Here is a 27,174-nt window from a genome sequence, read left to right as displayed (position 1 = left end):
GTGAGAGATTTTAATGTAGTTACTAGCCTGGAGGAAAAAAGAGGTGGGCTAGCTAGGCTGGACCCATCTTCAAATCTACTCAGAGATATGATTGGCTCACTATTTCACATTGATGTGAAGCCAACCAACGGTGTCTTTACATGGAATAATCTGAGATGTGGTGAGAGGCTATCTCAAAAAGGCTTGATAGATTTTTGGTATCCTATTATTGGATGGACAACAGGTGGATTACTAGTTCTAAAATTCTTGAGTGGAGGGGCTTGAACCATTGACCTGTTAAGCTTTCCATCACTTCATACAGAGTCACCAAGAATCCTTCTTTCAAATTCCAGTTGATGTGGCTCCAAGACTTGTCTTTACCTAATCTTATGGTGGATTGGTGGTATGAGGGGATGCCTAATCATGGTATGGCCATGTATACTTTCTGTAAGAGGCTCCAACATGTTAAGTACAGACTTAAGAGATGGAATAAAAAGAGTTTTGGATATCTACATGTGCAAAAGGTTGCTGCTCAAACCAAGCTAGATGATATCACTGGCCAGATTCGTGTCCATGGGTTGAGCTTTTAGTTGAGTATAACTAAGTCCTCAACTCTTAAGGATCTGGAAGAATGGGAGCTCCGGGAGGAGATTTTTTGGAAGTAGAAATCTCATATTGATTGGCTTCAGGAGGGGGATAGGAACACTACTTTTTCCCACTACTTTGTTAAGGCACAAAGGCATGGGAACTCTCTACCCTCTTTGGTCCTAACTAATGGGACCCATATTTATTTCAGTGATGATATTTCTAGGGAAGCTGTCAATTACTTCTCTGATCTCTTTTCTAGGGAAGATCCTATTGCTGGGCCTGAGGTGCGGGACATCCTTGATTGTATCCATCACCTAGTCTTTGTTAAGATGAACGACATCCTCTTATGCCCTATCTTGCTTCTAGAATTGGAGAAAGTCATGTTTAATATGAAGAAAGGTAAGGCCCCAAGTCCAAACGGGTTTTCGATTGAGTTCTTCCAAGAATTCATAATTAATTATGATCTACTAGATGTGGTCCATGAATCATATAGTAATAAACATATGTTGAAGTCTTTGAATTCCACTTTCTTGGCTCTCATACCTAAGAAGGAAGGGACTAATTGATTGGATCAATTTAGGCCTATAGCATTATGTAATGTTGTCTACAAGATCATCACCAAATTGATTGTTGAGAGGCTCAATCCTATCCTTGGTTCTTTGATCTCTACTGAATAGGGTGGCTTTGTTGATGGAAGATAAATCTTGGATGGGGTTGTGATAGTTATGGAGGTAGTCCACTCTATGGCTACTTCAAAGGAGAAAGCTATGTTCATTAAGCTAGACATGGCCAAAGCTTATGATTGGGTGAGGTGGTAGTTCTTATAGAAAATTCTTTTGACTTTTGGATTTGCTGTAGAGTGGATCGATTGGGTTCTTAGCTATGTGACCTTGGCCTCCTTCTCGATTCTTATTAATGGAGAACCTTCAAACTTGTTTGGGGCCTCTTGGGGACTTTGGTAGGGAGACCTACTATCTCTGTACTTGTTCATTATCATGGTGGAGGGTCTTGGTAGGTTTTTAAAAGCTTAGGTGCGACAAGGTCTTATCCAAGGATGGAGCTGGAAAAATGACCTTTCTTCATATTCTCATCTTCAGTTTGTGGATGATATCATTTTGATGGGCATGGCTAGAATCAGTGAGGCAGTGAATATTAGGAAAGCTCTGGATACCTATTTGAAAGCCTCATGTTAGAGAATTAATGATGATAAATCTTCTATTTATTTCTTTAACACACCTCAGCTTATTAAAAATAGGATTGCTAGAATTCTTAGGTTCCAAATTGGTTCTCTTCCACTGATGTACCTCGGGGTCCCTTTGGTCTTGGGTGCTCAGCGGAGGGACTATTGGCAGGGGATTTTGGATAAATTTAAGAGTAAGGTTAGTCATTGGACTTACAGATGGTTATCTTCTACTAGGAGAGTGGTTCTGCTAAAGACTGTAGTGCAATCTCTCCCCATTTATAGGTGTTGTGTTCAAGTTCCCCCCTCTAATTTTGTGAGGGACTTTGATGCTTTATCCCGACAATTCCTCTGGTCTGGTAGTCTTCTATCCTCAAAATGGAGCCTAGTCAAGTGGGAGTCTATGTGTAGACCAAAGTAGGCTAGTGGTCTTGGGCTTTGCTCGATGACTCTTGTTACCATGGCCTTGGCTACCAAGTTGTATTGGTGATGGTGTAATAATCAAGATCAAGATTGGGCCAAGATCCTTTCCTAAAAGTATTTTCCTAGAGTAGAATGCTCTAAGGTGCCATGAATTCCTTTGGTGGGTAAAGGATCTTGTATTTGGGATACACTTAAGAAGGGAGACCAACTAGTTAAGGAGGGTCTCTTCTGGATTTGTAATGGAGGCTCAAATACTCTTTTTTGGTAGGACTCTTGGGAGGGCCATCCTCCCATTCTCTCTAGTTTTCCCCAGCTTCTTCCCCTTTCCCATTCTTTTACTAATGTAGGTTGGCTTAAAGTGGAGCATTTTAAGACCATCATATGCCTAGGTCAAGTTGAAGTGGCTTGCTCGAAGGATTCTCAAGAGTGGCCAGTTGGCGGCTCTGATGAGAACTGTTCCCTTCTCTCTAGAGTTTTGGCAAATAGGTTTTGCAGCTCTCTCAAGGGGAGGGACAACTTAGCTTGGAGTCCTAATCCAAAAGGTAAATTTATAGTGGCCCAAGGCTATGCTACTCTTGACAGGAACTTACATGGGCTGACTGAAGTGCACTGGTGGAAGAAGGTTTGGAGCAACTTTTCATGGCCCAAATGTAACTTTTTCTTATGGTTGTTGGCTCAGAAGAAATGTCTCACTTGGGAGAATCTTTGCAAACATGACTTTTAGGGACCTTCAATTTGTTGTCTTTGTTGGCACAATGAGGAGTGTGCTTCTCATTTGTTTTTTCTCTGCCCCTTTTCGAGAGAGATATGGCACAGATGGTGGGAGGCTTCGTGTCATGGTTGTATTCATGCTTCTTCTCTTATTGATTTCTGGGGAAGTTTGGGTAGACCTCCAATGAAGACTTCTTTCTTACATGCCTAGATGGTTGGACCGATTTTCATTCTTTAGAATCTCTGGTTGGAAAGGAATCATAGAATTTTTTGTGATTCCAAATTAGGAAGCTGCCAATTGTGGGAGAAGATTCTCAACAAGCTTCAGGAGATGATTTATGCAAAGTGCGATATGTTTGTTACTATTGATCTTGGAGATCAAGCTATTGTGAGGAATATGAACCTAGAAGATAATAGCTAGACATGTACTCCCAGAAAAGGACCTATCCATGTTAAGAAAAGGGCTTGCTAAGATGGGAGGTGGTCTCCTCCCCCGGCTGGGTTCTTGAAAATCAATACAGATAGGTCTTCTCAAGGGAACCCTGGTCATGCTAGTATTGGGGCTATTGGTAGAGGTAATGACAGTGGTGTGGTTTTTCTCCTCTCTATGTATAAGGGTCAACATTCTAATAATTTGATGGAGGCCTTGGCTCTTAAAGTTTCTATGGAGCGTGGTTGCTCTTTAGGGTGGCAAAGGATCATCTATGAGTCAGACTCTCAAATTGTTATTGATATGCTGAATAACCAAAGGTTGGAGGAAGTCAGTCAGCAACTTGCCTCTTTGGCCAAACAAATTCTTAGCTTTGTAGCTCCTTGGATTCTGTCTCCTTTTTTCATATCCCTCGTGAATGGAACAGAGTGGCGGACTATTTGAAAAAGTGGGCTTTAGAGAAGGTGGATAGATGAGATATTAATGGTAGGGATGAGTTACCTTCTGAGTATTGTGAGATTATTGATCAATTGATGCTGGAAGATAGGAGTATGTAGTGTGGTTTTGGGCCTTAGGCCATTGCTCTATAACTTGCATTTGATTGAATAAATTTTTACCCCTCTTTTTCCCAAAAAAAAAAATAGAAGTCAAATTAATATTTTAGAAATGAAATTGATATTAATATTTAATCTAATTATATATATTTATGTTATTAATTAAATCATTGATGATTTAAGATTATTTAAATTAAAAATATAATAATATTGCATGATATTTTATATGCAAAGAGATGGGATATTCAAATACTTATTTATTTAAGTAAGTGTATTAGCATAACAATTTATATTAACATATATATTCTTAAATTATTTCTAAGCACATCCTTATGACCCAAGATAAACAAGAGAAATTGGTAGAATTAAATTATGTGACTAAGAATTATGTGTTTTCTAATATTCTATATATATTCTTGTGATGTTTATTTTCTTAATAGTTTTTCTTTGTGGGTTGTTTAGTTGGCCAAGTTAGGATGTGAACTAGAGACATTTTTGAGATTTTTTTAATAATTATTTGACTAAATATCACGATGAACTTTATAATTTGAATTGAGATTTATGGTTTATGAGTTTTATGCTATTGAGTATTTATGAGAATTTGGGTTTTGAGAACTAATATTATTTTTTGGGTTATCTTTTTAGGAACCAAATTCGATCAATATTACTCTTGTGGTATGGGACACTATTGTGTTTTGTGATTTTTGGGAAGGTAGTCTAGGTGCATGTCTATGAGAGTGGCTTGCAAAGAGGGTCGGGGGCCAAAGTGGCTATTAGAGTAACTCATTGTAAGTTGTGTAACAAGTGATAACATAGTAATTAAAATATCTTGTCTCACCCTTTCCTTGAGATACATTAAAAATATAAGTTAGAGATTTTTCTTCATCCATATCTTAAGTTATTGTATAGACTAAGGATGAGATCGAGATGATACCTTGAGAGGTATGACTAGTTTCCTCATCTCCATGAGAGGGTATTTTGGTTCTATATAGAGTGACTAGGGGGTAGGGTCTTGAGAGACTACCAGGGTAACCTTAGAGTTGGCTAATGTAATGACACTGTATAGTATGTAGTTTGAGTCTCCTTTATGGTTTTTTATATTTGCCTCTAGTGGTGTGGTGCAGAGCACAAAGCTTGGTATTAGAGGAATGGATAAAAACTCCATCTTGTCTTCATTCTTCCTTCCTCATACCTCTTTGGATGTAATTAGAGGTTTTATGAAGTTTTATGAAAGGTTTGAATAAATATGAGCCATTTGTGTAGGCACTTCATCTTATTTGGTGACCCTATAAACCAAGGATGTAAGTAGCCTATAGGGTATATATGTTTTAGGTGTTTAGGAGGGTTTCATATGGCCTAAATAGCCATAATGCTCAATGATATCAAGTTTAGAATGTGTTTTGAAGTCTTCATATGAAAAGTTGCTCATATCGGCAGTTTTGGAAAAAAGTTGCTGACAACTTTTGCAAGAAAACTGTGCAACTTTTGCAAATTAGTTACATTCGACCTCTAACTGCCTTGGAGGTCAGTTTTTAGGTGTCATTAGGCTATAAATATATTGATCCTCTTCCCAAAAGAACAGAGGAACTTCATTGTACGGATTTTTCATTGGATGAATAAAGAACTCCCTATTTTTCTGTTTAACTTGCTGTTTTCAGAGGTTGCACGTGTGGTACAGACGTGAGACTAGAAGTTTAATGGTGGATTTGCAGAGTTTTATGTCCCACTGACTCATTGCATTTTGTTTGGAGTGATTTGAAGGAGTTTGGACAAAGTTAGAGCAAATTGGGTGAAACCAGTCCCAAACCCTCCATAAAATCAGGGTTTTGTGCAAATGAGCCATTAGAGTGCACCTAATTGGCCTCAGGGGTGCAAAACCCAATAATCTGAGAGAAGACATGTACCATTTGTTGATTCTAGGAGTAGGAGTAGTTTCTATGGTGGGAGTCCAAGATTCAATGAGGCCCTAGTTCAAGTTAGGCATAGAATTTGAACTCGGAATTCAGATTTGGAAGTAGAATTGTGAAGTTCGGTTGATTGGAGTGCAACCAAGGGTTGAATTGGAAGTCTTAGACCTTCCCTAACACCATCCAAGTTAGTATCTTATTCTGTGTACCCATTTCCTTGCACTTGCTTAACAAACCAAGCCTAATTAGGCCTATTAGGACTGCGTGTTTTGCATAGGTTGGGATATGCTGGAGTGGAGTGAGATTTTAAGATTTGGAGGTCTTTAAGGGGAGTCAAAAGGGTATCTGAAACTCTATTTTATTTACCAAGTCATTTGGGGAAATCAAAAGTTATTGCTGAAACTCAGGTTTTGCTGACCTACTAGGATTTACTAGGTAGGTATTGGTTGGGTGTATTACAAAAGTGTGGGAATCTGAAAAGTTGCTGATTCAGAGTACATTGGGATAGGTGAAGGTGTGTTGACCATCAGATCAAGTGGTTGAGAGGCCTAAAGCATAGATCCTTGTTTTGGCCTAGTTGAAGGATATTATTTCTAGAGACAAATTGGGAGCAGACTTTGCTTACCTGTTCCTTGACATTGAGAAGGTTGTCAAACCTTGTGAGAAGGTTATTTGCCAAGAGTGGAAGGTCCTTTAAGGATATCCTAAGGTTAGAAGCAAGTTTGGTTTGTTTGAAAGGTCTAAGTGCAATCTAGACCAAGAGTACACTTCCGGTGTGTAACTCTGCATCAAGGTGGTATCAGAGCAGGTTAAGACCTGTTTTCATCATGTCTGAAGGAGAAGATGGACCAGAGAGGGCTCTCCCTCTAAGGGTCACAAATGCAGAACTAGCCAAGATAGTACAAGAAAAAATGGCTGAAAGTAGGGCCTTTAGAGAAGAGAACAGAGCAGTCAAGAGAGAGTTGGAGAGACTCAAGGGCAAGTTGAAGAGAGGAGAAAACTATGAATCAGAAAATGAAGAGGTGGAGCAAGATGACAATGCAGCAGCAGTACCACCTGATCAAAGGCCTCTCTTACAAGCACTAGAAAGGATGGGAGTCAAGGGTGGAGAGATCCCTACATTTCAAGGAAAACTCAATCCTGATGAATGCATTGATTGGCTTGAAGCCATGGACAATCACTTTGAATGTGACCACATTCCACCAAGCCAAAAAGTAAAGATTGCCAAGACTAAGTTGAAGGGTGCAGCACTAAGCTGGTGGAATTTTATTTAGAATGAGAGGGCTGAGGATGGCAAGGAGCCCATAACTACTTGGAAAAGAATGAGAGCAGAGATCAAGAGGTAGTTTGTGCCCGAGGATTATGAAATCCTTGTGAACCAAAGGTTGCATAACCTTAAACAAAGGGATCTTGATGTGAGCACATACACAAAAGAGTTCCATAACTTGACATTGAGAGCCAAGGTCAATGAGACAAATAAACAAAAACTAGCCAGATATATAAGTGGCTTGAAGTATTCTATTCAAGATGAATTGACATTGGTGAATTTGGAGTCTGTACACCAGTGTTTTAATCTTGCATTGAAGATTGAAGAGAAGCATAAGAGGAGAGGTTATTCAAACACCAACAAAAGAGGAGGTAGCAATAATTTCAGAGGAAGAGGGGGCAGATTTCAAGGCAGAGGCTCTGGTTTCAGAGATGAAAATCAAAATCAGAATATTGATACCAGTCAAAGAGGATCTTTTAGAGGCAGAGGCAATAATGGCAATAGAGGAAGGAATGGCAACAGGAGCAGAGGAGGCCAGGTCTTCACTGGCAGGTGTTTTATTTGCAATCAGACAGGGCATCAATCCTTTAGATGTCCCCAAAAAGGAGGAGACAGCAGCAGACCCGGAGATAGGAGAATTAATCTATTGCAAGAAGAAGAAGAGGATGGGCAAAGCATCTCATCCTATCACACCACAACCTCCAGACTTGCTAATCCTGAAATTGGAGAGTGCCTCATGATGCAAAGGACACTTTTGAAGGTGCCACAACCTGCAGAACCACCTCAGAGAAAAACATTGTTCAGGACACATTGCAAGGTGAAAGGAAAGGTATGTAAGTTAATTGTGGATTCAGGATCAACTGACAATATAGCATCTAAAGAAATGGTGGATAAATTAAAGTTGCCTAGGATACCACACCCATACCCTTATAAAGCTTCTTGGTTAACAAAAGACAAACAAACATTGGTAAATGAACAAGTTTGGGTGGAGTTCACATTAGGAGAGTATTCTGATAAAGTTTTGTGTGATGTCACTGAGATGGATGCATGTCACCTCTTATTAGGAAGGCCATGGCAGTTTGATGTAAAATCAAGGCATGATGGAGAAACCAACATTTATACAATAACTAAGGGAGGTGTTAAGTATACAATGAGGCCATTTCCTGATGATAGCAAATCAGACCATATAGTTAGTAGTGTGGCTTTAGTAGGGGAGAAGGAATTCCTCAAAACTATAAAAGAAAAGGACACACCCTGCTTTGCAATAGTGGTAAGACCAAAACAAGAATCAAGGAACCTAGTCAAGCCTAGAGAAGATTTGAAAAAAGATGATGTAGGACCCAAGGAGGTTAGGGATTTGCTAAACAAGTATCATGGGATTGTGGCAGGGAGTGTACCATCTACTTTACCACCAGAGAGAGAGGTGAGTCATTGTATAGACCTCATACCAGGGGCCACTTTACCAAATAAGGCTGCATACAAGTTGACTCCAGAACAGAATGAGGAGATAGAAAAACAAATAGAAGAGTTGCTGTCTAAGGGTCTGATTAGGAAGAGTGTGAGTCCATGTGCAGTACCTGTAGTACTTGCACCAAAAAAAGAAGGAACATGGAGGCTATGTACGGACTCAAGGGCTATAAACAAGATAACCATCCGGTATAGGTTTCCCATGCCAAGAATGGAAGATTTGTTGGATTGTTTAGGAGGGGCTAAAATTTACTCCAAGGTAGACTTAAAAAGTGGATACCATCAGATAAGGATCAGGAAAGGGGATGAGTGGAAAACAGCATTTAAAACAACTGAGGGTCTTTATGAGTGGCTTGTGATGCCATTTGGGCTATCAAATGCCCCAAGTACCTTCATGAGATTGATGAATGAGGTACTTAAGCCTTTCCTTAACAAGTTTGTTGTGGTATACCTAGATGACATACTAGTGTTTAGCAAGGATGAAGAGGAACACTTCAAACATCTAGATTTGGTCCTAAAAAGATTGCATGAGGAAGATCTCAAGATCAATTTGGAAAAGTGTATATTTGTGAAGGATGAACTGATATTTCTTGGTTTCATTATTTCTAAGGACTCTTTGAAAATGGATCCATCCAAAGTAGAAGCTATAATAAATTGGCCATCTCCTACCACTGCTAGTGAGGTTAAAAGTTTCCATGGTTTATGTAATTTTTATAGAAAATTCATAAGTAATTTTAGTGGGATATCTGCTCCAATGGTGGATACCATTAAGGGGGGCAAGAAATGTCATTTTGTATGGACTAATGCTGTAGAAGAATCTTTCCAAATGCTGAAGCAGAAGATAGCATAAGAACCAGTCCTAAAGTTCCCTGATTTCAACAAAGTGTTTGTCATAGAATGTGATGCAAGCACTAAAGCTATTGGTGGTGTATTGAGTCAAGAGGGCAGACCAATAGCCTTCTTTAGTGAGAAGTTAAATGAAGCAAAGCAGAAATATTTAGTATATGATCTAGAGTTGTATGCTATGGTCCAATCCTTAAAAAGATGGAGGCATTATTTACTTTCCAAGGAGTTTATTGTTTTTACTGATAATCAGGCTTTGAGCTTTCTTAACAGGCAGGAAAAATTGAATCAAAGGCACATGAAGTGGATGGAGTTCATCCAAGCATATACTTTCTCAATCAAGCACAAGAAAGGGATCACAAACAAAGTTGCTGATGCCCTAAGCAGAAGAAACCTCCTAGTTCAATCAATTGAACTTGAAACCGTTGGCATAGAAGGTATGAAGGATCTATACAGCCAAGATGAGGATTTCAAAGAGATTTATAAAGTTTGCCAAAGCATGGAAGGCAGGTATCACACAGAGCTCTCTGATTTTTTAATTCAAGATGGTTTATTTTTTAAGGGGGGACAATTATGTATTCCTAAGGGATCATATAGAGAGAATATAATCAAAGAAAAACATAGTGGGGGCATGTCTGGTCATTTTGGATTAGACAAAACACTTGAGCAAGTTAGGAGATTCTACCATTGGCCAAAAATGCAGACCGATGTAAGAAAGTTTGTGGAATCTTGTATAATTTGTCAAAAGGCTAAAGGGCACTCATCAAATGCAGGGCTTTATACTCCTCTACCTATCCCTGACAGACCATGGGATTCAATAAGCATGGATTTTGTATTGGGATTACCAAAAACTAAGGCAGGAAATGATAGTGTGTTTGTGGTTGTTGACAGATTTTCCAAAATGTCTCACTTTATCCCTTGCAAAACTACACATGATGCTTCAAACATTGCAGGTCTATTCTTCAAAGAAGTGGTAAGACTCCATGGTTTACCAAGGTCTATTGTTTCAGACAGAGACTCCAAGTTCCTAGGACATTTTTGGAGGACTCTTTGGAAAAGACTTGGAACAAACCTTAATTTTTCTTCTGCCTATCACCCTCAATCAGATGGGCAGACTGAGGTAACAAATAGGTCACTAGGGAACCTACTAAGATGCTTGGCACAACAATATGGTGGATCATGGGATAACATATTACCACAAGCTGAATATGCATACAATGATTCAGTAAACAGAAGTACTGGTTTGACACCATTCCAAATTGTTTATGGTGAACACCCAAGGGGAGTACTAGAGTTAAGCGATGTCAGTCAGATGGAGAGGAGAAGTGCCCAAGCTCAAGACTTTGCACAAGTGATGAAGGAGGTACAACACCAAGTGAAAGACAGACTGTCTAAATCTGCAGACAAGTACAGAGAACATGCCAACAAGAAAAGAAGGGATTTGCAGTTCAAGGTTGGAGACCTTGTCATGGTCCATTTGAAGAAGGAGAGGATGCCAAAGGGACAGCATACCAAGTTGATGGCAAAGAAAATTGGTCCATTTAAGATCCTACAAAAATGTGGGAACAATGCATACAAAATTGAATTGCCACCAGATGTTGGATTGTCACCAATCTTTAATATCTCTGATTTGTTTGCTTTCAAAGAACCTACTGATATTGTGGATGCAGGTACAGGTCTGGAAGAGTAGGTTACTGATGTTGCATTGCCAAAGACACATAAACTCCAAATTGAGTGCATATTGGACAAGAGAGTTTCTATGGAGACACGAAGAGGCACATACTATACCTACTTGGTCAAATGGGCTGGGTTACCTGAGGAGGATGCAACATGGATGACTCAAGCAGAGATAGAGAAAGTAGGCTATCAATTTAACACCATTCCCAACTCAAGGGACTTGAGTTCTTTTGGAGAGGGGTAGTATGGTGCAGAGCACAAAGCTTGGTATTAGAGGAATGGATAAAAACTCCATCTTGTCTTCATTCTTCCTTCCTCATACCTCTTTGGATGTAATTAGAGGTTTTATGAAGTTTTATGAAAGGTTTGAATAAATATGAGCCATTTGTGTAGGCACTTCATCTTATTTGGTGACCCTATAAACCAAGGATGTAAGTAGCCTATAGGGTATATATGTTTTAGGTGTTTAGGAGGGTTTCATATGGCCTAAATAGCCATAATGCTCAATGATATCAAGTTTAGAATGTGTTTTGAAGTCTTCATATGAAAAGTTGCTCATATCGGCAGTTTTGGAAAAAAGTTGCTGACAACTTTTGCAAGAAAACTGTGCAACTTTTGCAAATTAGTTACATTCGACCTCTAACTGCCTTGGAGGTCGGTTTTTAGGTGTCATTAGGCTATAAATATATTGATCCTCTTCCCAAAAGAACAGAGGAACTTCATTGTACGGATTTTTCATTGGATGAATAAAGAACTCCCTATTTTTCTGTTTAACTCGCTGTTTTCAGAGGTTGCACGCGTGGTACGGACGTGAGACTAGAAGTTTAATGGTGGATTTGCAGAGTTTTATGTCCTACTGACTCATTGCATTTTGTTTGGAGTGATTTGAAGGAGTTTGGACAAAGTTAGAGCAAATTGGGTGAAACCAGTCCCAAACCCTCCATAAAATCAGGGTTTTGTGCAAATGAGCCATTAGAGTGCACCTAATTAGCCTCAGGGGTGCAAAACCCAATAATCTGAGAGAAGACATGTACCATTTGTTGATTCTAGGAGTAGGAGTAGTTTCTATGGTGGGAGTCCAAGATTCAATGAGGCCCTAGTTCAAGTTAGGCATAGAATTTGAACTCAGAATTTAGATTTGGAAGTAGAATTGTGAAGTTCGGTTGATTGGAGTGCAACCAAGGGTTGAATTGGAAGTCTTAGACCTTCCCTAACACCATCCAAGTCAGTATCTTATTCTGTGTACCCATTTCCTTGCACTTGCTTAACAAACCAAGCCTAATTAGGCCTATTAGGACTGCGTGTTTTGCATAGGTTGGGATATGCTGGAGTGGAGTGAGATTTTAAGATTTGGAGGTCTTTAAGGGGAGTCAAAAGGGTATCTGAAACTCTATTTTATTTACCAAGTCGTTTGGGGAAATCAAAAGTTATTGCTGAAACTCAGGTTTTGCTGACCTACTAGGATTTACTAGGTAGGTATTGGTTGGGTGTATTACAAAAGTGTGGGAATCTGAAAAGTTGCTGATTCAGAGTACATTGGGATAGGTGAAGGTGTGTTGACCATCAGATCAAGTGGTTGAGAGGCCTAAAGCATAGATCCTTGTTTTGGCCTAGTTGAAGGATATTATTTCTAGAGACAAATTGGGAGCAGACTTTGCTTACCTGTTCCTTGACATTGAGAAGGTTGTCAAACCTTGTGAGAAGGTTATTTGCCAAGAGTGGAAGGTCCTTTAAGGATCTCCTAAGGTTAGAAGCAAGTTTGGTTTGTTTGAAGGGTCTAAGTGCAATCTAGACCAAGAGTACACTTCCGGTGTGTAACTCTGCATCATGGTGTACTTGTTGAATATTACTTTTGATGATGTATTTATTGTGAGTTGTTAGTCATTGATTAGATGTCAGTTATTGTTGACAATTGAATTTTATTAATGAATGATTAGTTATTCATTAGTGAATTTTTTTTTTTTTGGAGTTAGTGATTGGTAGTTTACTTTTATTGATGATAGTTGTTATCTATTGGTCATTGTGCTCGTGACACTAGACATTGATTTTGAGGTGGTTGTATATTTTTTGTCTTGGTATTTGTATGTTGACTTGGTACAAAATGTTAGTATTGCAATGAATGTCCTTTTGATTTTGATTATCTCTTCTTCTTGAGTAGCTTATGTTACCCTTGAGGTAGTTTTGGCTATTAGGATTTCTTTCCTAAGATTATTTTATGATCTGATTATCTATGTGTGGATCATACATTATCTCTCCTACATGGTGGGAGTGAGAGCTTGATTAGGTGATCACACAGTCTGGAGGTAGTGTATTCTTACCATGTGGGTCCCTCTCAAATTGATAGATGTTGGATGCTCCTTGATATAGTGGTACCATTATCATTCTTCCTCTTATCTTGAACACTTCTATTCATTTGATGTATCTATGTATCATGTGTTTTGAGATCCTATAGGATACTGTATTATATATCGATCTACTTGTATCTATTTTCACATATCTTGTGATATGTGCAATGGATTTTATTCATTAGATGTGCTTTCATATTATTAATTGTACTTATGCATTTACTTATATGACTATGTATGTTTTTATTCATTTTATGATTATTAATATTGTAATTGAGACTTAAACTTATTAATAAAACTTTCTTAAATGTGACTCAACATGAAGGAACCCTTGAGGAATTGAAATTGTATTTGTAATTGATTATGTGTTCTTGTTGTGTATGTATATATATATTTTGCATTATTGTTACTTTGATGTTGTTTAAACTTCAAAAAAAATAAGTTTTGTAAACTTTGTAACATATTAGGTTTATTTCCTTTGGGTTTTTGAGTGGTGTTACATGTATTGGCACACTCTCCCTACAAGGATCTCGAGTATCTACTTTTTTTTTCAAATTTTGGAATCATTGTATGATCCAAAATGTTATGAAAACTACTCCCATGTCTCCAAAAAATGTTGCATAAGTTCAGGGTCCCTTAGCTCCTAGGAATTTATAGCAGTTATTCTCACTATTAGAATAATAACTTCAGTGAAGAGTTAAGTGTAAGGAGTTAAAGAAGCAAGTTCTACTTTTGTGTAAATGTCATAACCATGAGGTGCATTCCCTTGTAGAAGCCTTTTCCACAATGACATTAACTCTAAACTATGCAAAGAATGTTGAAGTGGTTCCCAACCTTGAAACACTCTTATAAGTATTGGCAAAGTAAACTTAGATGCAATACATATATTGCTATTATTTATGTATATATATGTATGTATATATGTATGTGTATATATATACATATATACAAGCAATAACTAAGTTAATTTGGTCTAGTTATTGATTAGCTATATTGATTACAAATTCTTGTACAACTATCATCAAATTAGGTACAATAAAATGAACAATGAATTGTTTCCACCTAGTAGGATCAAATATAGTTTTTGAAGTTTTGGAATTATTTAGAATAATTGGCGGGGGGGGGAACTAGTTATTCAAGATACAAATGTACAAATAAAACTTTTCAGTGCTTAATAGATCCATATCCATAAAACCATAACATGCATACATCCATTAGATCATACAATAACTTAACATAGTTGGTTACTATCCTAGGTCAAAATAAATTTGTAAAGATGTAAACATGAAATAGCATAAGCACATTCACATTATATGACACAAAAATTTTACATAGAAACTGAAATTGGAAAAAACCACCAATAACATGCTACCCAATTTCACTTTTATGAAGTGATGCCCTATAAAAGGACAACCCTTTTAAAGGTTACAATACACACTATTAAATGTGGCCTAGTTAAAGGATTTCAATCACCTAATAAAGAGTGAGCCTCGTTAGAGGAGTTTAGAAAAGTCCATAAGAATGTCACCCAGCTAAATGATTTACAAATGACTACTAGGTCAACCTTAGTCTAAAAGATTTTATCCATACTAGTACAGTTGATAGAAAGCAATAGTAGGACTTAATTTGATAAAAACTTACAACTCACTTGTAGATTACAAATCTCTAGTTTAGTCCTCCATTCAACTTGGCATTCATACTCTTTAGCTCTAATATATTGTTTTCCCATCAAGAATTCATCCCATTAAGCCTTATTGCTTTGTATGCCAACTATAATCTCTTCTATTTGGTCACTAGATGAAGCAATACCCTAGACTTCATGCCTTCCTTAGGTTCTCACACATGATAACCTTTGCTTCTGACCAACTACCTCTATAAATAGAGAATTTAGATATTTTAGGGTTAGGTAAGATTTAATGAATCTACCCGTGCTTTTCCATTTGAGTTCCTCTACAATCTTCTTTGAATTCACCTCAAAATGGTTTATCTTGAACTCTATACCATTAGCTCATTATAGTAATCTTCTACATGCTTCACATAATTCAAGAAATCAAATTAGTCAGCTCAAATTCATCAAATCTTTGATTTAACATTGTTTGCTATCACTTGAAAACTATACTATTCTGTCACTTGGTCAACACTAGCTCACTCAGGAAACACTAAATTTTACTAATACTTGGCACTAATTAAAATTACTCAACATATACTATTTTGTCTCAGCTTCCAGTGTTTGTATTCTTTTCTTAGCACCTCTTGAGTTTCACTCAACTTCTACTATTTTATGTTTGATTTAACTGACTACTTGGCAAGGCTTAATAGACAATCTTCTAAGTTGATCTTCTACTAGTCTTTTCTTGAGTAATCTTTCATTATAGAATTTAAGTAGATAAATAATACACTTTAGTATCAATGTCTTACTTGGTCTTAGTGATCCTTTTACACACCAAATAGCTCAACCTTTCTCTAAGTTCTCTTATTGTCTCCTCTTTTCAAATCCTCTTTATCAATCAACCGCATTATAGCAATCAAACAAAAAATTAATTGTCTCACCAACAAGTAGTAGGTTTGAAATCATTGACAAAATAATGATTGTTCCATTATAGGTTCTACACTTCAAAATAATCTCCCTCTTTGGCATTGATAGCAAACCAATACCAACAACAATACTAAAAATAAAATAAAATCTTTGAAATTTCTCCCTCTATTAGTATATGTCCTTCCTCTATATAGGGTAATGTAAGCTTTTTCAATCTTCCTTAGTATATATCTCTTATGTCTCCCTCTTCCATTTGTCTCTCTCTATATCTTCCTCTTTGACAACAATGCCAAAGACTTGTCATCTTTTTGTGCAGATATAATCAATTTAGATTCTCCCTCTGTCACCTTGCATGTGATTGTAAGTCTTCTAATTTATCTCCTTTATTACTTTAGGTAGCTCCTAAAGTAAGATCCACTACATCAAGTTGTAAGATACAATGTTCAGCTCAATTGATGTAGGGTGCTACTCATGTTTCTTAAATAGATTTGGATAGGGGTATCACCCCTAGTTTACCTCTAAGATATTCATGTGTATCCTTAAGTAAAGCTTTTGTGAATGTATCAGCTATATGTTCTTTTGTATTCACATATTCCATTCTCACTTCTTTGTCTTGAACCAACTCCCTCAAGTAATGATACTTGATTGTAATGTTCTTAGTCTTTGTGTGCATCACATGGTTCTTTGATATATTTATAGCACTTGTATTATCACAATAAAGTACCAGAAGTTCAGTAAATTCCTCCTTTATGTCTTTGAGTAGCTATTTGATGCATACCACATTTGTACAATTTTCTATAGTGGCCACATATTCTCCTTTAGTAGTAGATTGAGATGTACCATTTTGTTTCTTACTGGTCTAGGTGACCGATATCTTTCCTAAGAAAAATGCTTCACCACTTGTCTCTTTCTATCATCAATGTTTCTATTCCAATCAGCATCTACATAGGCTCTTAACTCAAATTTCTCATTTTTCTTGCAGTATAAACCATAATCTTATGTTCATTTCAGATATCTCATAACTCTCTTAACTCTTATCAAATAACACTCCTTAGGATTTGCATAAAATCTTGCAACAATCCTAACAACTAATAAAATGCCAGGTTTGCTATGTACTACATATTGTAACTTGCCAATCGTAGATGTCTAGAATGTTTAATTCCCTTTAGTAGAATCATCAGTCTTTGAAAGTTTGTGTCATGTCACCATAGGAGTGCTAACTAGTTTTGAATCCTCCAAAGCAAAAGTTTTCAACATTTCCTTTACATACTTGGACTGAGCAATGTATATACCATATTTTATTTGATATACTTGCAAACCAACAAAGAACTTGATCTCTCCAAGCATATACATCTCAAATTATTTCTTCATTCATTTTCAAATGTCTTACATAATGCATTTTGACCTCCAAATATGATATCATCAACAAAAAAAATTTCTAGTAAAATACCTTTACCTCCTTTTATCTTCAAGTATAGATTGTTGTTATCATTAGTCTTCTTAAAACCAATCTTCACAAGATAATTTTGAAGCCTTTCATACCATTCTCTTGGGGTTGCTTTAAACCATATAAAGCTTTGTGTAGTCTACATACCATGTTATTATTTTTTAGATCAACAAATCCTTCAAGTGGTTCTATGTAGACCTCTTCATCTAGTATACTATTAAAAAATGTTCACTTCACATCCAACTGGTAGCTTTGAAACCTTTATATGTAGAGTAAGAAATTAGAGTTCTTACTCCTTCCAACCTTGAAACTAGGGAAAATATTTCTTCATAGTCAATTCCTTCTTCTTGTGCATACCCCTTGCAAACTAATCTTATCGTATTCTTTCTAAATTCACCGTTCTCATCTAACTTGTTTCTATATATCCACTTGGTTCCAATCCCATTCTTGTTTTTAGGTCTAGATACTAGAGTCCATGTTTTGTTCTTCTCAATTTGATCAATCTCTTATTTCATGGATTTACTCTAGTCTTCATTCTCTAATGCATCTTTCACTTTCTCAAGTTCATGCATGCTCAAAAAACATGATCACCTCTCAACCTATTCCTTGTCATTGGTCTATCTTCTTTATCTCCAATAATTTGTTTAGTAGGGTGATGTCTTCTAACATACTTTGATAGCCTTGATTTTTTTCTTCTCTCTTCAATGGGTCTATCAACTTTAGAATCACTATGTACTTCTCTATTAGGTAAATCGGCATTCCTTTCATTTACACTTGTCTCAAAATCAAAATGTACCTTAGCTTCTATCTATAATTCAGCTCATGAATGCATCTCAGTTACTAAATACAATTTGGCATCCTTTGTATATGACTTAGCAGTCATTAATACTTGTTGTTTTTTATTTATAACTTGGTTCACAACAACTTCATCTATAGGCATACCTTCATAAAAGTATACAAAAGATTTGTACTCTTTAGGTTCCTTCATAGGTTCAGCTTCATGTACCTCTCTATATTCATCAAACTTCACTTATTGATCTCATTTTGGTTTTGACATATAAGTGATGATACACTTAATTCATTACTTAATAGTACTTAGTGCATGCCAAGTAAGTAGTGTATGTCGAGCATAAGTTACAAATAAGGAACGTCGAGCAAGATATATAGTATGTGTCAAGCACCAATATGTGTCAAGTAGATAGTTAGTGTTGAGTCACTCCAATGATGAGAAAGTTAATACATGCTAGGTGATTCAGATGCTAAGTGAAAAGTGGATGCCGAGTCATTTAGAGGGCATGTTATAGATTGAAGATATAGTGGATGTCAAGCATCAAAGGCTTCAAGTGCTGAGTAAACAATTTTGGACATAGTTATTTGTAATGGCACAAACTCTTATGTAAACCATTTTTGGACTAACTTAATGATTTTTTTGTAATTATAGATGATAAGAGCGAATCTATATTGAGAATCCCTATGTAGTACATGATGTTAGAAATAGGAATTACTAAGGGGGGTGAATTAGTAATCTACAAACATTAGTCACCAACTAGATATTATTTATTACTTTAAACCATACATAAGTAAACAAGTAACGTTGAAAATAAATAGTAGCCATGCACAAAGATAATTTTAGAATTACAATAAGAAAGGTAAAATTCTAGGGGGGTTGAATTAGTAGTTTAAACTTTGACCCATAAAACATTCACCACACATCCATCTCATACATTCAATAAGTAAACTGAAACACCATGTAAAACATGTACATCCAAATTATGTAAACAAATAAATATTCACACATATATGACACCAAATATGATTACCCCAAAACCCTCCAATGAGAAGTTAAAACTAAGGTGAGTATGACACTGACAAATTTTCACTATTTTAGTAATAAAGTGTATCCAATGAAGGTTATAATGTTTGATCATGAGACATGATCTACCTTGTGAAAGGTTTGCCCTGTTAAAGGCTTACAAAAACTATTAGGTCTTACCCTATTAAAGGATTTCAACACCTTGTTAGAAGTGTGTCTTGTTAAATGACTTCAACTCACAATTAAGTAAGCATGTTGTTAGAGGATTTTAATATAGTCTATTAGGACTACTCTATTAATAGATTGAACTCAATCACCTATCAGAATGTCTTAGCATTGATCCTATAGTTAGCACTTTGTTGGTTGATGACAGATCACCACTAAATCGATGTATTCATGATCCTTCTTGATTAGATGTCTCTCTACTACTTACTAATTCCTTCCTTTGTTCTCCTTTAAATGATTCTACAATGGAATCTTAATTCACAATTCCTTAGTCACCATGAATGCTTTTTTTTTGCATGCAAACTTCTCTCTTCGCTCCTTCTACATACATTAGAAGTTTAGAGTTTTTTCTCCTTAAGAAGATCTAGGTGACTTAGGGTTAGGTATGAATAAATGGCTATGATTCATCCATTTGTATACTTAAAACTTCCCTTTACCCAACTTAATGCATGTAATCCATAGAGATTCACCAAAATATCATAATTCAATCTGTAATTTGGCTCAACAATGGTTTACATAGTAGTTTGTACCATTACAAACAACTATGACAAAGCTATGTTACTCGGCATCTGTAGTCTTTGATGTTTGGCATATACTTATTTCTATATTGTGACTCGACATCTGAATAACTTGGCATGTACTACTTACTCAGCTTCTATATCACTCAACATACATTGTTTACTTGACACTTGAATGATTCATCACATGAGTGACTCGACACTCACTATGGACTCGACATGCTCTATCTTATACACATTGTGTTCGACATATACTACTTGTTCAACATGAACTTAGTAAATAACTTAAGTGTATAGACACTCACTAGTCAAAATCAATCTAAGCTCAACAGAGAACTCATAGCACCATATTTTGTTAACTAGGGAAACCCTGACCAAGGTCAAACAACAGTAGGGATGATACCCACTAGATAATATAATGATATATATGTTCCTTGTTAAAGGATGGATTCTAGTAGGATTCGATAAGAAAATTCAATATAGAGAGTCCCTATTAGGAGACTTTGAATCCCTATAGGGAGATTCCAAACCTGTTAGGAGTTGTAGTATAGTAGATGCAAGAAGAGCTCATTGCCCAAACATGTAATTATTCTTCTAGATATATAGATGTTGTAACTTCTTTCTTGACTGATCTTTGATCACATCTCGATCTTGGATCACAAAATCAAATTATCAAAACTTTGCATATCACTTATCACAATGCAAAATGCACACTTGCAACACACATGAATTTGCAAGATGTCCTTTGCATAAATACCATGCCTTTTTAAAAAAAATTGCTAGATTGACTATGACCATAATATACTTTTCCAACTTAGAGTAAAAATCTAGGATGTTGGCCCTAATTTTTCGAGTAAATATTTTGTAAAAAAAATAATTCCTTTACTTTTAATTCTATTGTTTTGTTTCACTAGTAAAATGTGAATATCTTTTTTTAGTACAGTCTGTACTAATGTCTTACATTATACACATCAGCATCAACATGTATATTATCTCTATGTAACTTTTCTAGTCATAATATGATGTTAGTAACAAGTTACATACAAAACAATACACTGATGTAAACAAATTTCATACTTAAACAATCTTCTGAGTACCAAAAAACTAAGTATCTTTGTTTCCAAGGTTTTTTATAAGAATGTACATGATGTGTTGCCATAAATGAAAATAATTATATATCTTCATTAGCCAACTATCAACAATCTCCCCCTTTGGTATTGATGACAATAAAATAGGGAAAATTGGCTAAGTATCAAAAACTTTTCTAAAACATTACAATATCAATACATTAGTCATCTTTTACAATTGATTACAAGTTACACATGCTCCCCTTTTTTATATGATTTCATGACTTAACCAACCTTACAATTTTCTTATGCATCTTTTCCCCTTTTGACATCAATGACAAAAGTCTAAATGTCAAAAAATGTCAAAATTGTTCATCTACTATAGAAAAAACTTTGTTTATCTACCTTAAGCTGATAACATCTTTATGCAATCATGAAAACTTGTCTTGAGACTATTCAAAACTTTTACCCATGTATCCTTGACTATTTTAGTAGAAGTGAGAATTTCGCATAGGGCATATGATGCAATCTCAACTACATTTAGATTAGAGTATAAGAAACTTGAATAGGTGTACTTAGTTTTGACACATTCCTCCAACTGTCTTTCAATAGTTGTTATACTCAGAGAAATAAACACTTTGAATTATGATAATCTATTCAAAAAAAATCTTTCTCAAGTTCTAGTTTCCTGATATCATTGTGGACACCGGCCACTTTTCCTTTAAAGTCATCAACTTTTTTGGAAGGTTATTGTATCTAGCTTGTTAGAGCTTCTAGCTCACTCAACTTTCCTTCAATATTGCTATCAAAATCCTTGGTCAACTTATGCGATAAAGTACACTTAATGTACAATACCTTTCCATCTTGTTGAAATATCTAAATTTCCCTGATACAAGTGTCAAGACTTATCAAATCATTCTTGATATTGTGACAAATGGTGCTAAATAGATTACCAGCAAGAGAAATCTGGGCCTTGGATTCTACAACATTCAACAAATTTGTATATTTCTCATCAAAAGATTTTAACACTGTGTGTGCCTTTTGTTTTGGATTTGCCTCTATATGCTTGACTTCCAAAGTACTATGTAATATTTTAGTTACCTCCATTAAGTTCTTTGTAAGTTCTTTACTTTTATGTTCTTCTCAATTAGTTTTGTTAGAGAAGAGATCAAGTAAGTGTGATCATCATCATCACTTGTTAGGCTAGCAAGCGAAAGTGCAATAGATAAACTAGATGGTTTAGTTTCATCTTCCCTTTGCTTCTTCTCTACTACCCCCATAGCTCTTTTCTCCTCTTCTTCAAGAAATTTCTACTTGGATTCTTTGATCTTTCTCCTTTTTGCCTCTAATTGCCTCTTTTCTTCTTCAATTTGTTTCAATTGATCCTGAATATCCTTGGCCTGCGTTTCAAGCTGATTGAAATTTTCAAAAGGGTTAGTGCCATCAATGTTAATAGTAACATTAGTATAATCAATCTGCATAGTGTCACCACTCACTAACACTTCTAAAGTTTTAGGTGTAGGTGAAGGTGTTGCCTTTGACTCTGTCATCATCTGAATGATAGCTATCGTTGTTTCACTCCTTATTGTATCCTTCTCACCCACCATAAATAGAAATGGTCTCACCTTATTCCTCAAGTAAGGTTCTAGTTTGTTCAACAATTTCTTAACTTTGTCCTCATCATATTTTTTTCATATAGTCCTTAATATGGACTTCTGAAGTTCCATATCTTCTTCCTGAGCTAGTGTTTTCTTCTCTATAAGTCTATCATAGACATTTTGATTTACTATACCTTCAATATTCTCAAGTTTTAGATTATTAGCAATCATATATCTCATAATAGAGATATCAATATGAACTTTCTCAATATCATTATATAAATCATAGAATTTTTTCATCTAAAAAAATTTCCCTTCATTTGCAATGGTTGAGTTGATCTTCTCAATCTTTGGCTTCCAAGGTTGCCTTGCTTTTCCTGTTGGCTGTTTAACTTCTTCTTCATCTTCTTATTTTTTGGATTTCACAATTGTTGGAAATATAAGAGGGGTAGGTGTATCAATTATTACTAAAATAAATCCCAAATCCCTTAGATGTCAGTACAGAAATGCAAACTGAAAACTAAATAGTGAATACTATTGAAGCTTGGTAAACACAGATAAAATGTTGTAACTCGATAATAACTGAATTAGCTTGGTAAATTCTTAACATATAAACTTTTAGATGTTGTCTGTAATTACCATTACTTTAACTAAGTTGTAAACATATAAAAAAAAATAACATGAACACAGTAGACACCAAGATTTCATGTGGAAACCCAATTTGAAAAAAACCACCAATTACAACTAGTTACTATTTTTCACTCTTCTGAAGTGAGCCCTATTAGGAGCCAACCCTGTTAAAGGTTACAAAACACACTATTAGGTGTGACCCTCTTAGAGGATTTAATCACCCTATTAGGAGTGTCCTTGTTAGAGGTCTTGAGACAATTCAATAGAATTGCCACCTTGTTGGAGGATTTGCAAATAGTTGTTAAGCCAACTCTATTAAGAGGTTTAGATCACAACTACAATGGTTAGAGAGTAACAATGATATAACCTGATTTGAATGTAACTAATTTTCTGATTACAGATCTCTATTTTGGCTTGTACTTGATCCTTCCTAATCAAATATAGCTTTGTTGCTCCACAAGGATATTTTACTTATCCTTCTCTCATAACTAAATCTTCAATAACATCTTCATGCATTGCACACACATTTTGAAATCACAACTTGACCTTATACTTATATCTTCCACTTTGTCAAGTTAGCTCAAATACAACTTAGAAAAATTAATGTTCATCACCTTAGTTAGATGGAATCAATAGATAAATTAATTAAGCTTATTATGCCAAAATAAGAAAATCTTTTGTTAGCCAACCCAACTCGATAGAAACTAACTCAAAAATGATTTCTTTTGTTAACCAATAGAAGCTCAATTAACACTAAAAACTCATGAAAATCCTTTGGCAACTGAGTGAGCTTAGTTAACACTCACTTTCTACATCTTTTCCTTTAATGCCTAAGTGAACTTGGTAGACACTACCATCTGAACTAGACAAACACAGGAATGCTCGATAGACACTAAGAATTGTCTTCACTACCCAAGTGAGCTCAGTGTATACTGACTAATAATGATATGACATTTGTGTAACATCAAAGACAACACATAATTAATGAATTATATCCAACAATCTCCCTCTTTCGCATTGATGGCAACACAAAATGTCATTACACAATGAAATTTTGGATTTAGGCTTGAGAACTCCCTCTATCAGTATGAGCTCTTCCTTTCACTAGATTCTTTCTTCTATCTACAATAACTTCTACCAAGTTCATTCTGAGCTTTCTCCCTCTTTGGTTCCTTATTTTATTCTAGCTCTAAAATTTTCTCAAAGATATGACAGTAAACTTCTCCTTCTTTGACAACACATGCCAAAGACAATAATTATGTAAATACCAATGTACCTTAACAACTAATTCATTTGCAATATGCCCTTGCTAATTTTGCACAAACTAATTGATCTTCAATAGGTTCTAGTTGATGCATTCACTAAACTTCATTTACTGAATTTCAAATAGGGTAATGACCCCTAGATTTCCTCTTAGATACAGAAATGCATCCTTAGGTAATGGCTTGGTGAATATGTCTATAATTTGTTCCTTTGTATTAGCATATTCCAATCTGACTTCTTTGTCCTACACTAATTCTCTTAAGAAGTGATATTTTATTGCAATGTGCTTTGTTGGAATCCATTACTAGATTCTTTGATATATCGATTGCACTAGTGTTGTCACAATATATGACTACTAGGTCTTTGATCTCTACCTTCATTCCTTCCAATAGTTGTTTGTACCAAACAATGTTAGAACAATTGATTGTTTCTGCCACATATTCTACCTCTATTGTGGATTGAGATGTACAATTTTGTTTCTCACTTGTCTAAGATACCAATCTTTTACCAAGAAAGAATGCTCCACCACTAGTTTTTTTTCTCTCATCAATATTTTTTTCCTAATTAGCATCAATAAAATACTTTTAGGTCCAAATTGCCTCTAATTTTATACCATAAACCATAGTATTTAGTATCTTTTAGATATCTCATGATTCTCTTGATTGCCCTCATGTGATTTTTCTTGGGATTTGCTTAGAATCTTGCCACTATATCAACCGGTAGAGTAATATCAGGTCTTGTGTATACTACATACTAAAATTTTCCAATCACTGATCTATATGTGGCCTGATCTACTTCTTTGGAATCATCATTTTTGGAGAGATTATGTCTAGTAGACATAGGGGTTCCAACTAGTCATGAATCTTCCATTCCAAATTTCTTTATTATCTCCTTGATATACTTAGGTTGAGTAGTGTAGATACCATTTTTGCTCTATTGTGTCTGCAATTCAACAAAGAATTTTATTTCACCAAACATGGACATCTCAAATTCTTTACTCATTTCTTTTGAAAATGCTTTGCACAAGTCATCATTTCCTATAAATAGAATATCATCAACAAATATTTCTGCCAAAACAATCTTCTTGTCTGGTCCCTCCTTGATATATAGATTACTTTTATCATTTGTCCTTTGAAAGCCAATTTATACCAATTAATTATGAAGTCTTTCATACCAAGCTCTGGGAGCTTTCTTGAGACCATATAATGCTTTGTGTAATTTGTAGATCATATCCCTTTTGTTAGGATCTACAAAACCTTCTAGTTGTTCAATGTAAACTTCTTCATCAAGAATTCCATTCAAGAATGTAGATTTAACATCCATTTGATATACCTTAAATCCTCTATGTGTTTTATATGCTAGTAAGGTTCTAACACGTTCTATTCTTGCTACAGGAGCAAAAGTCTCACCATAGTCAATACCTTCTTCTTGAGAATAACCTTTGCACACCAATCTTGCTTTGTTTCTTGAAACTTTTCCATCTTCATTCAGCTTATTTTTTAATACCCACTTTGTATCAATTAAATTTTTATCCTTGGGTCTAGGAATGAGACTCCAAGTTTTGTTCTTTTCTATCTGTTCTATCTCTTCATTCATTGCTTCAATCCAATTTTCATTTTCTAGAGCATCTTTAACATTTCTAGGTTCAAATTCAGCAAGTAAACATGCACCTTTTAGTTTTCCTCTTGTCATTGTTCCATCTAATTTGTCTCCAATAATATGATTTGGTGCATGATGTCTTCTAACATATCCTGCTAACATAAGCTCTTTGGTGTTTCAATGAGTTCCACCATCTTCATCTTAAATTTTAATTTCAAGCTTGGGTGCTTTTTTCTATGGCTCGGGTCCTTCAAGCTCGGTTTAAACTAGCTCGACAATCTTTGATTGTGACTCGAGTCCTTCAGAGTTTAGCTTAGGTTGAATTCTCTAAAACTCAGTAACTATTGGGGTTTTTGGGGACTCAAGAGATGAAGCTTATTTTCTCTCAGATAGATTTGGTAGGTTATCAAGTTCATGGTAAAAAAATCTTTTGTAATCTTTTGGCTCCTTATTGCTTTCTTCTTCACTCTTTTTTGCAAACTCATCAATTCTGAAATGTGCACTTTCTATGATTTTGTGAGTAGATAAATTTAAACATCTATATGCTTTACTTCTATAGGAGTATCCTAGAAATATGCCTCCATCAACTTTTACATCAATTTTTTCCTTTTCTAGATTCTTTCAATATATAACATTTGTTGCCAAATACTTTCACGTAACTTACATTAGGTTTGTAGCCATACCATAGCTGATAAGGTGTTTTGTTTGAATTTTCTTCTACTGTACTTTATTCAAGGTATGAACTGTAGTGTTGATAGCTTCATTCTAGTATTTGAGAGCAACCTTCTTTTCAATCATCACGGTTCTTGCACAATCCATGATAGCTATGTTTCTTCTTTCAGCTATACCATTTTGTTGTGGTGTACTAGGGGTTGGTACTTGTCTTTTAATTCCTCTTTCAATGCAAAAATTATCTAATTCATTGGAGATGAATTCACCACCTCTATTTGATCTAAGCATTTCAACCTCTTTCTAGTTTCCTTTTCTACTCTTGCCAGATACCACTTGAATTTTTTAAAGGCTTCTATTTTTTTTTTTTAGATACATTCTTGTCATCATTCTAGAATAGTCATCAACAAAAATAATGAAAAACTTTTCTCTACTATA

The sequence above is a fragment of the Cupressus sempervirens genome, chromosome 8 (genome assembly GCF_028749045.1).
Source record: "Cupressus sempervirens isolate cs-2001-9-10 chromosome 8, ASM2874904v1, whole genome shotgun sequence".
Lineage (NCBI taxonomy): Eukaryota > Viridiplantae > Streptophyta > Pinopsida > Cupressales > Cupressaceae > Cupressus > Cupressus sempervirens.
The sequence above is the reverse complement of the archived record's forward strand: the minus strand, read 5'-3'. Positions refer to the sequence as shown.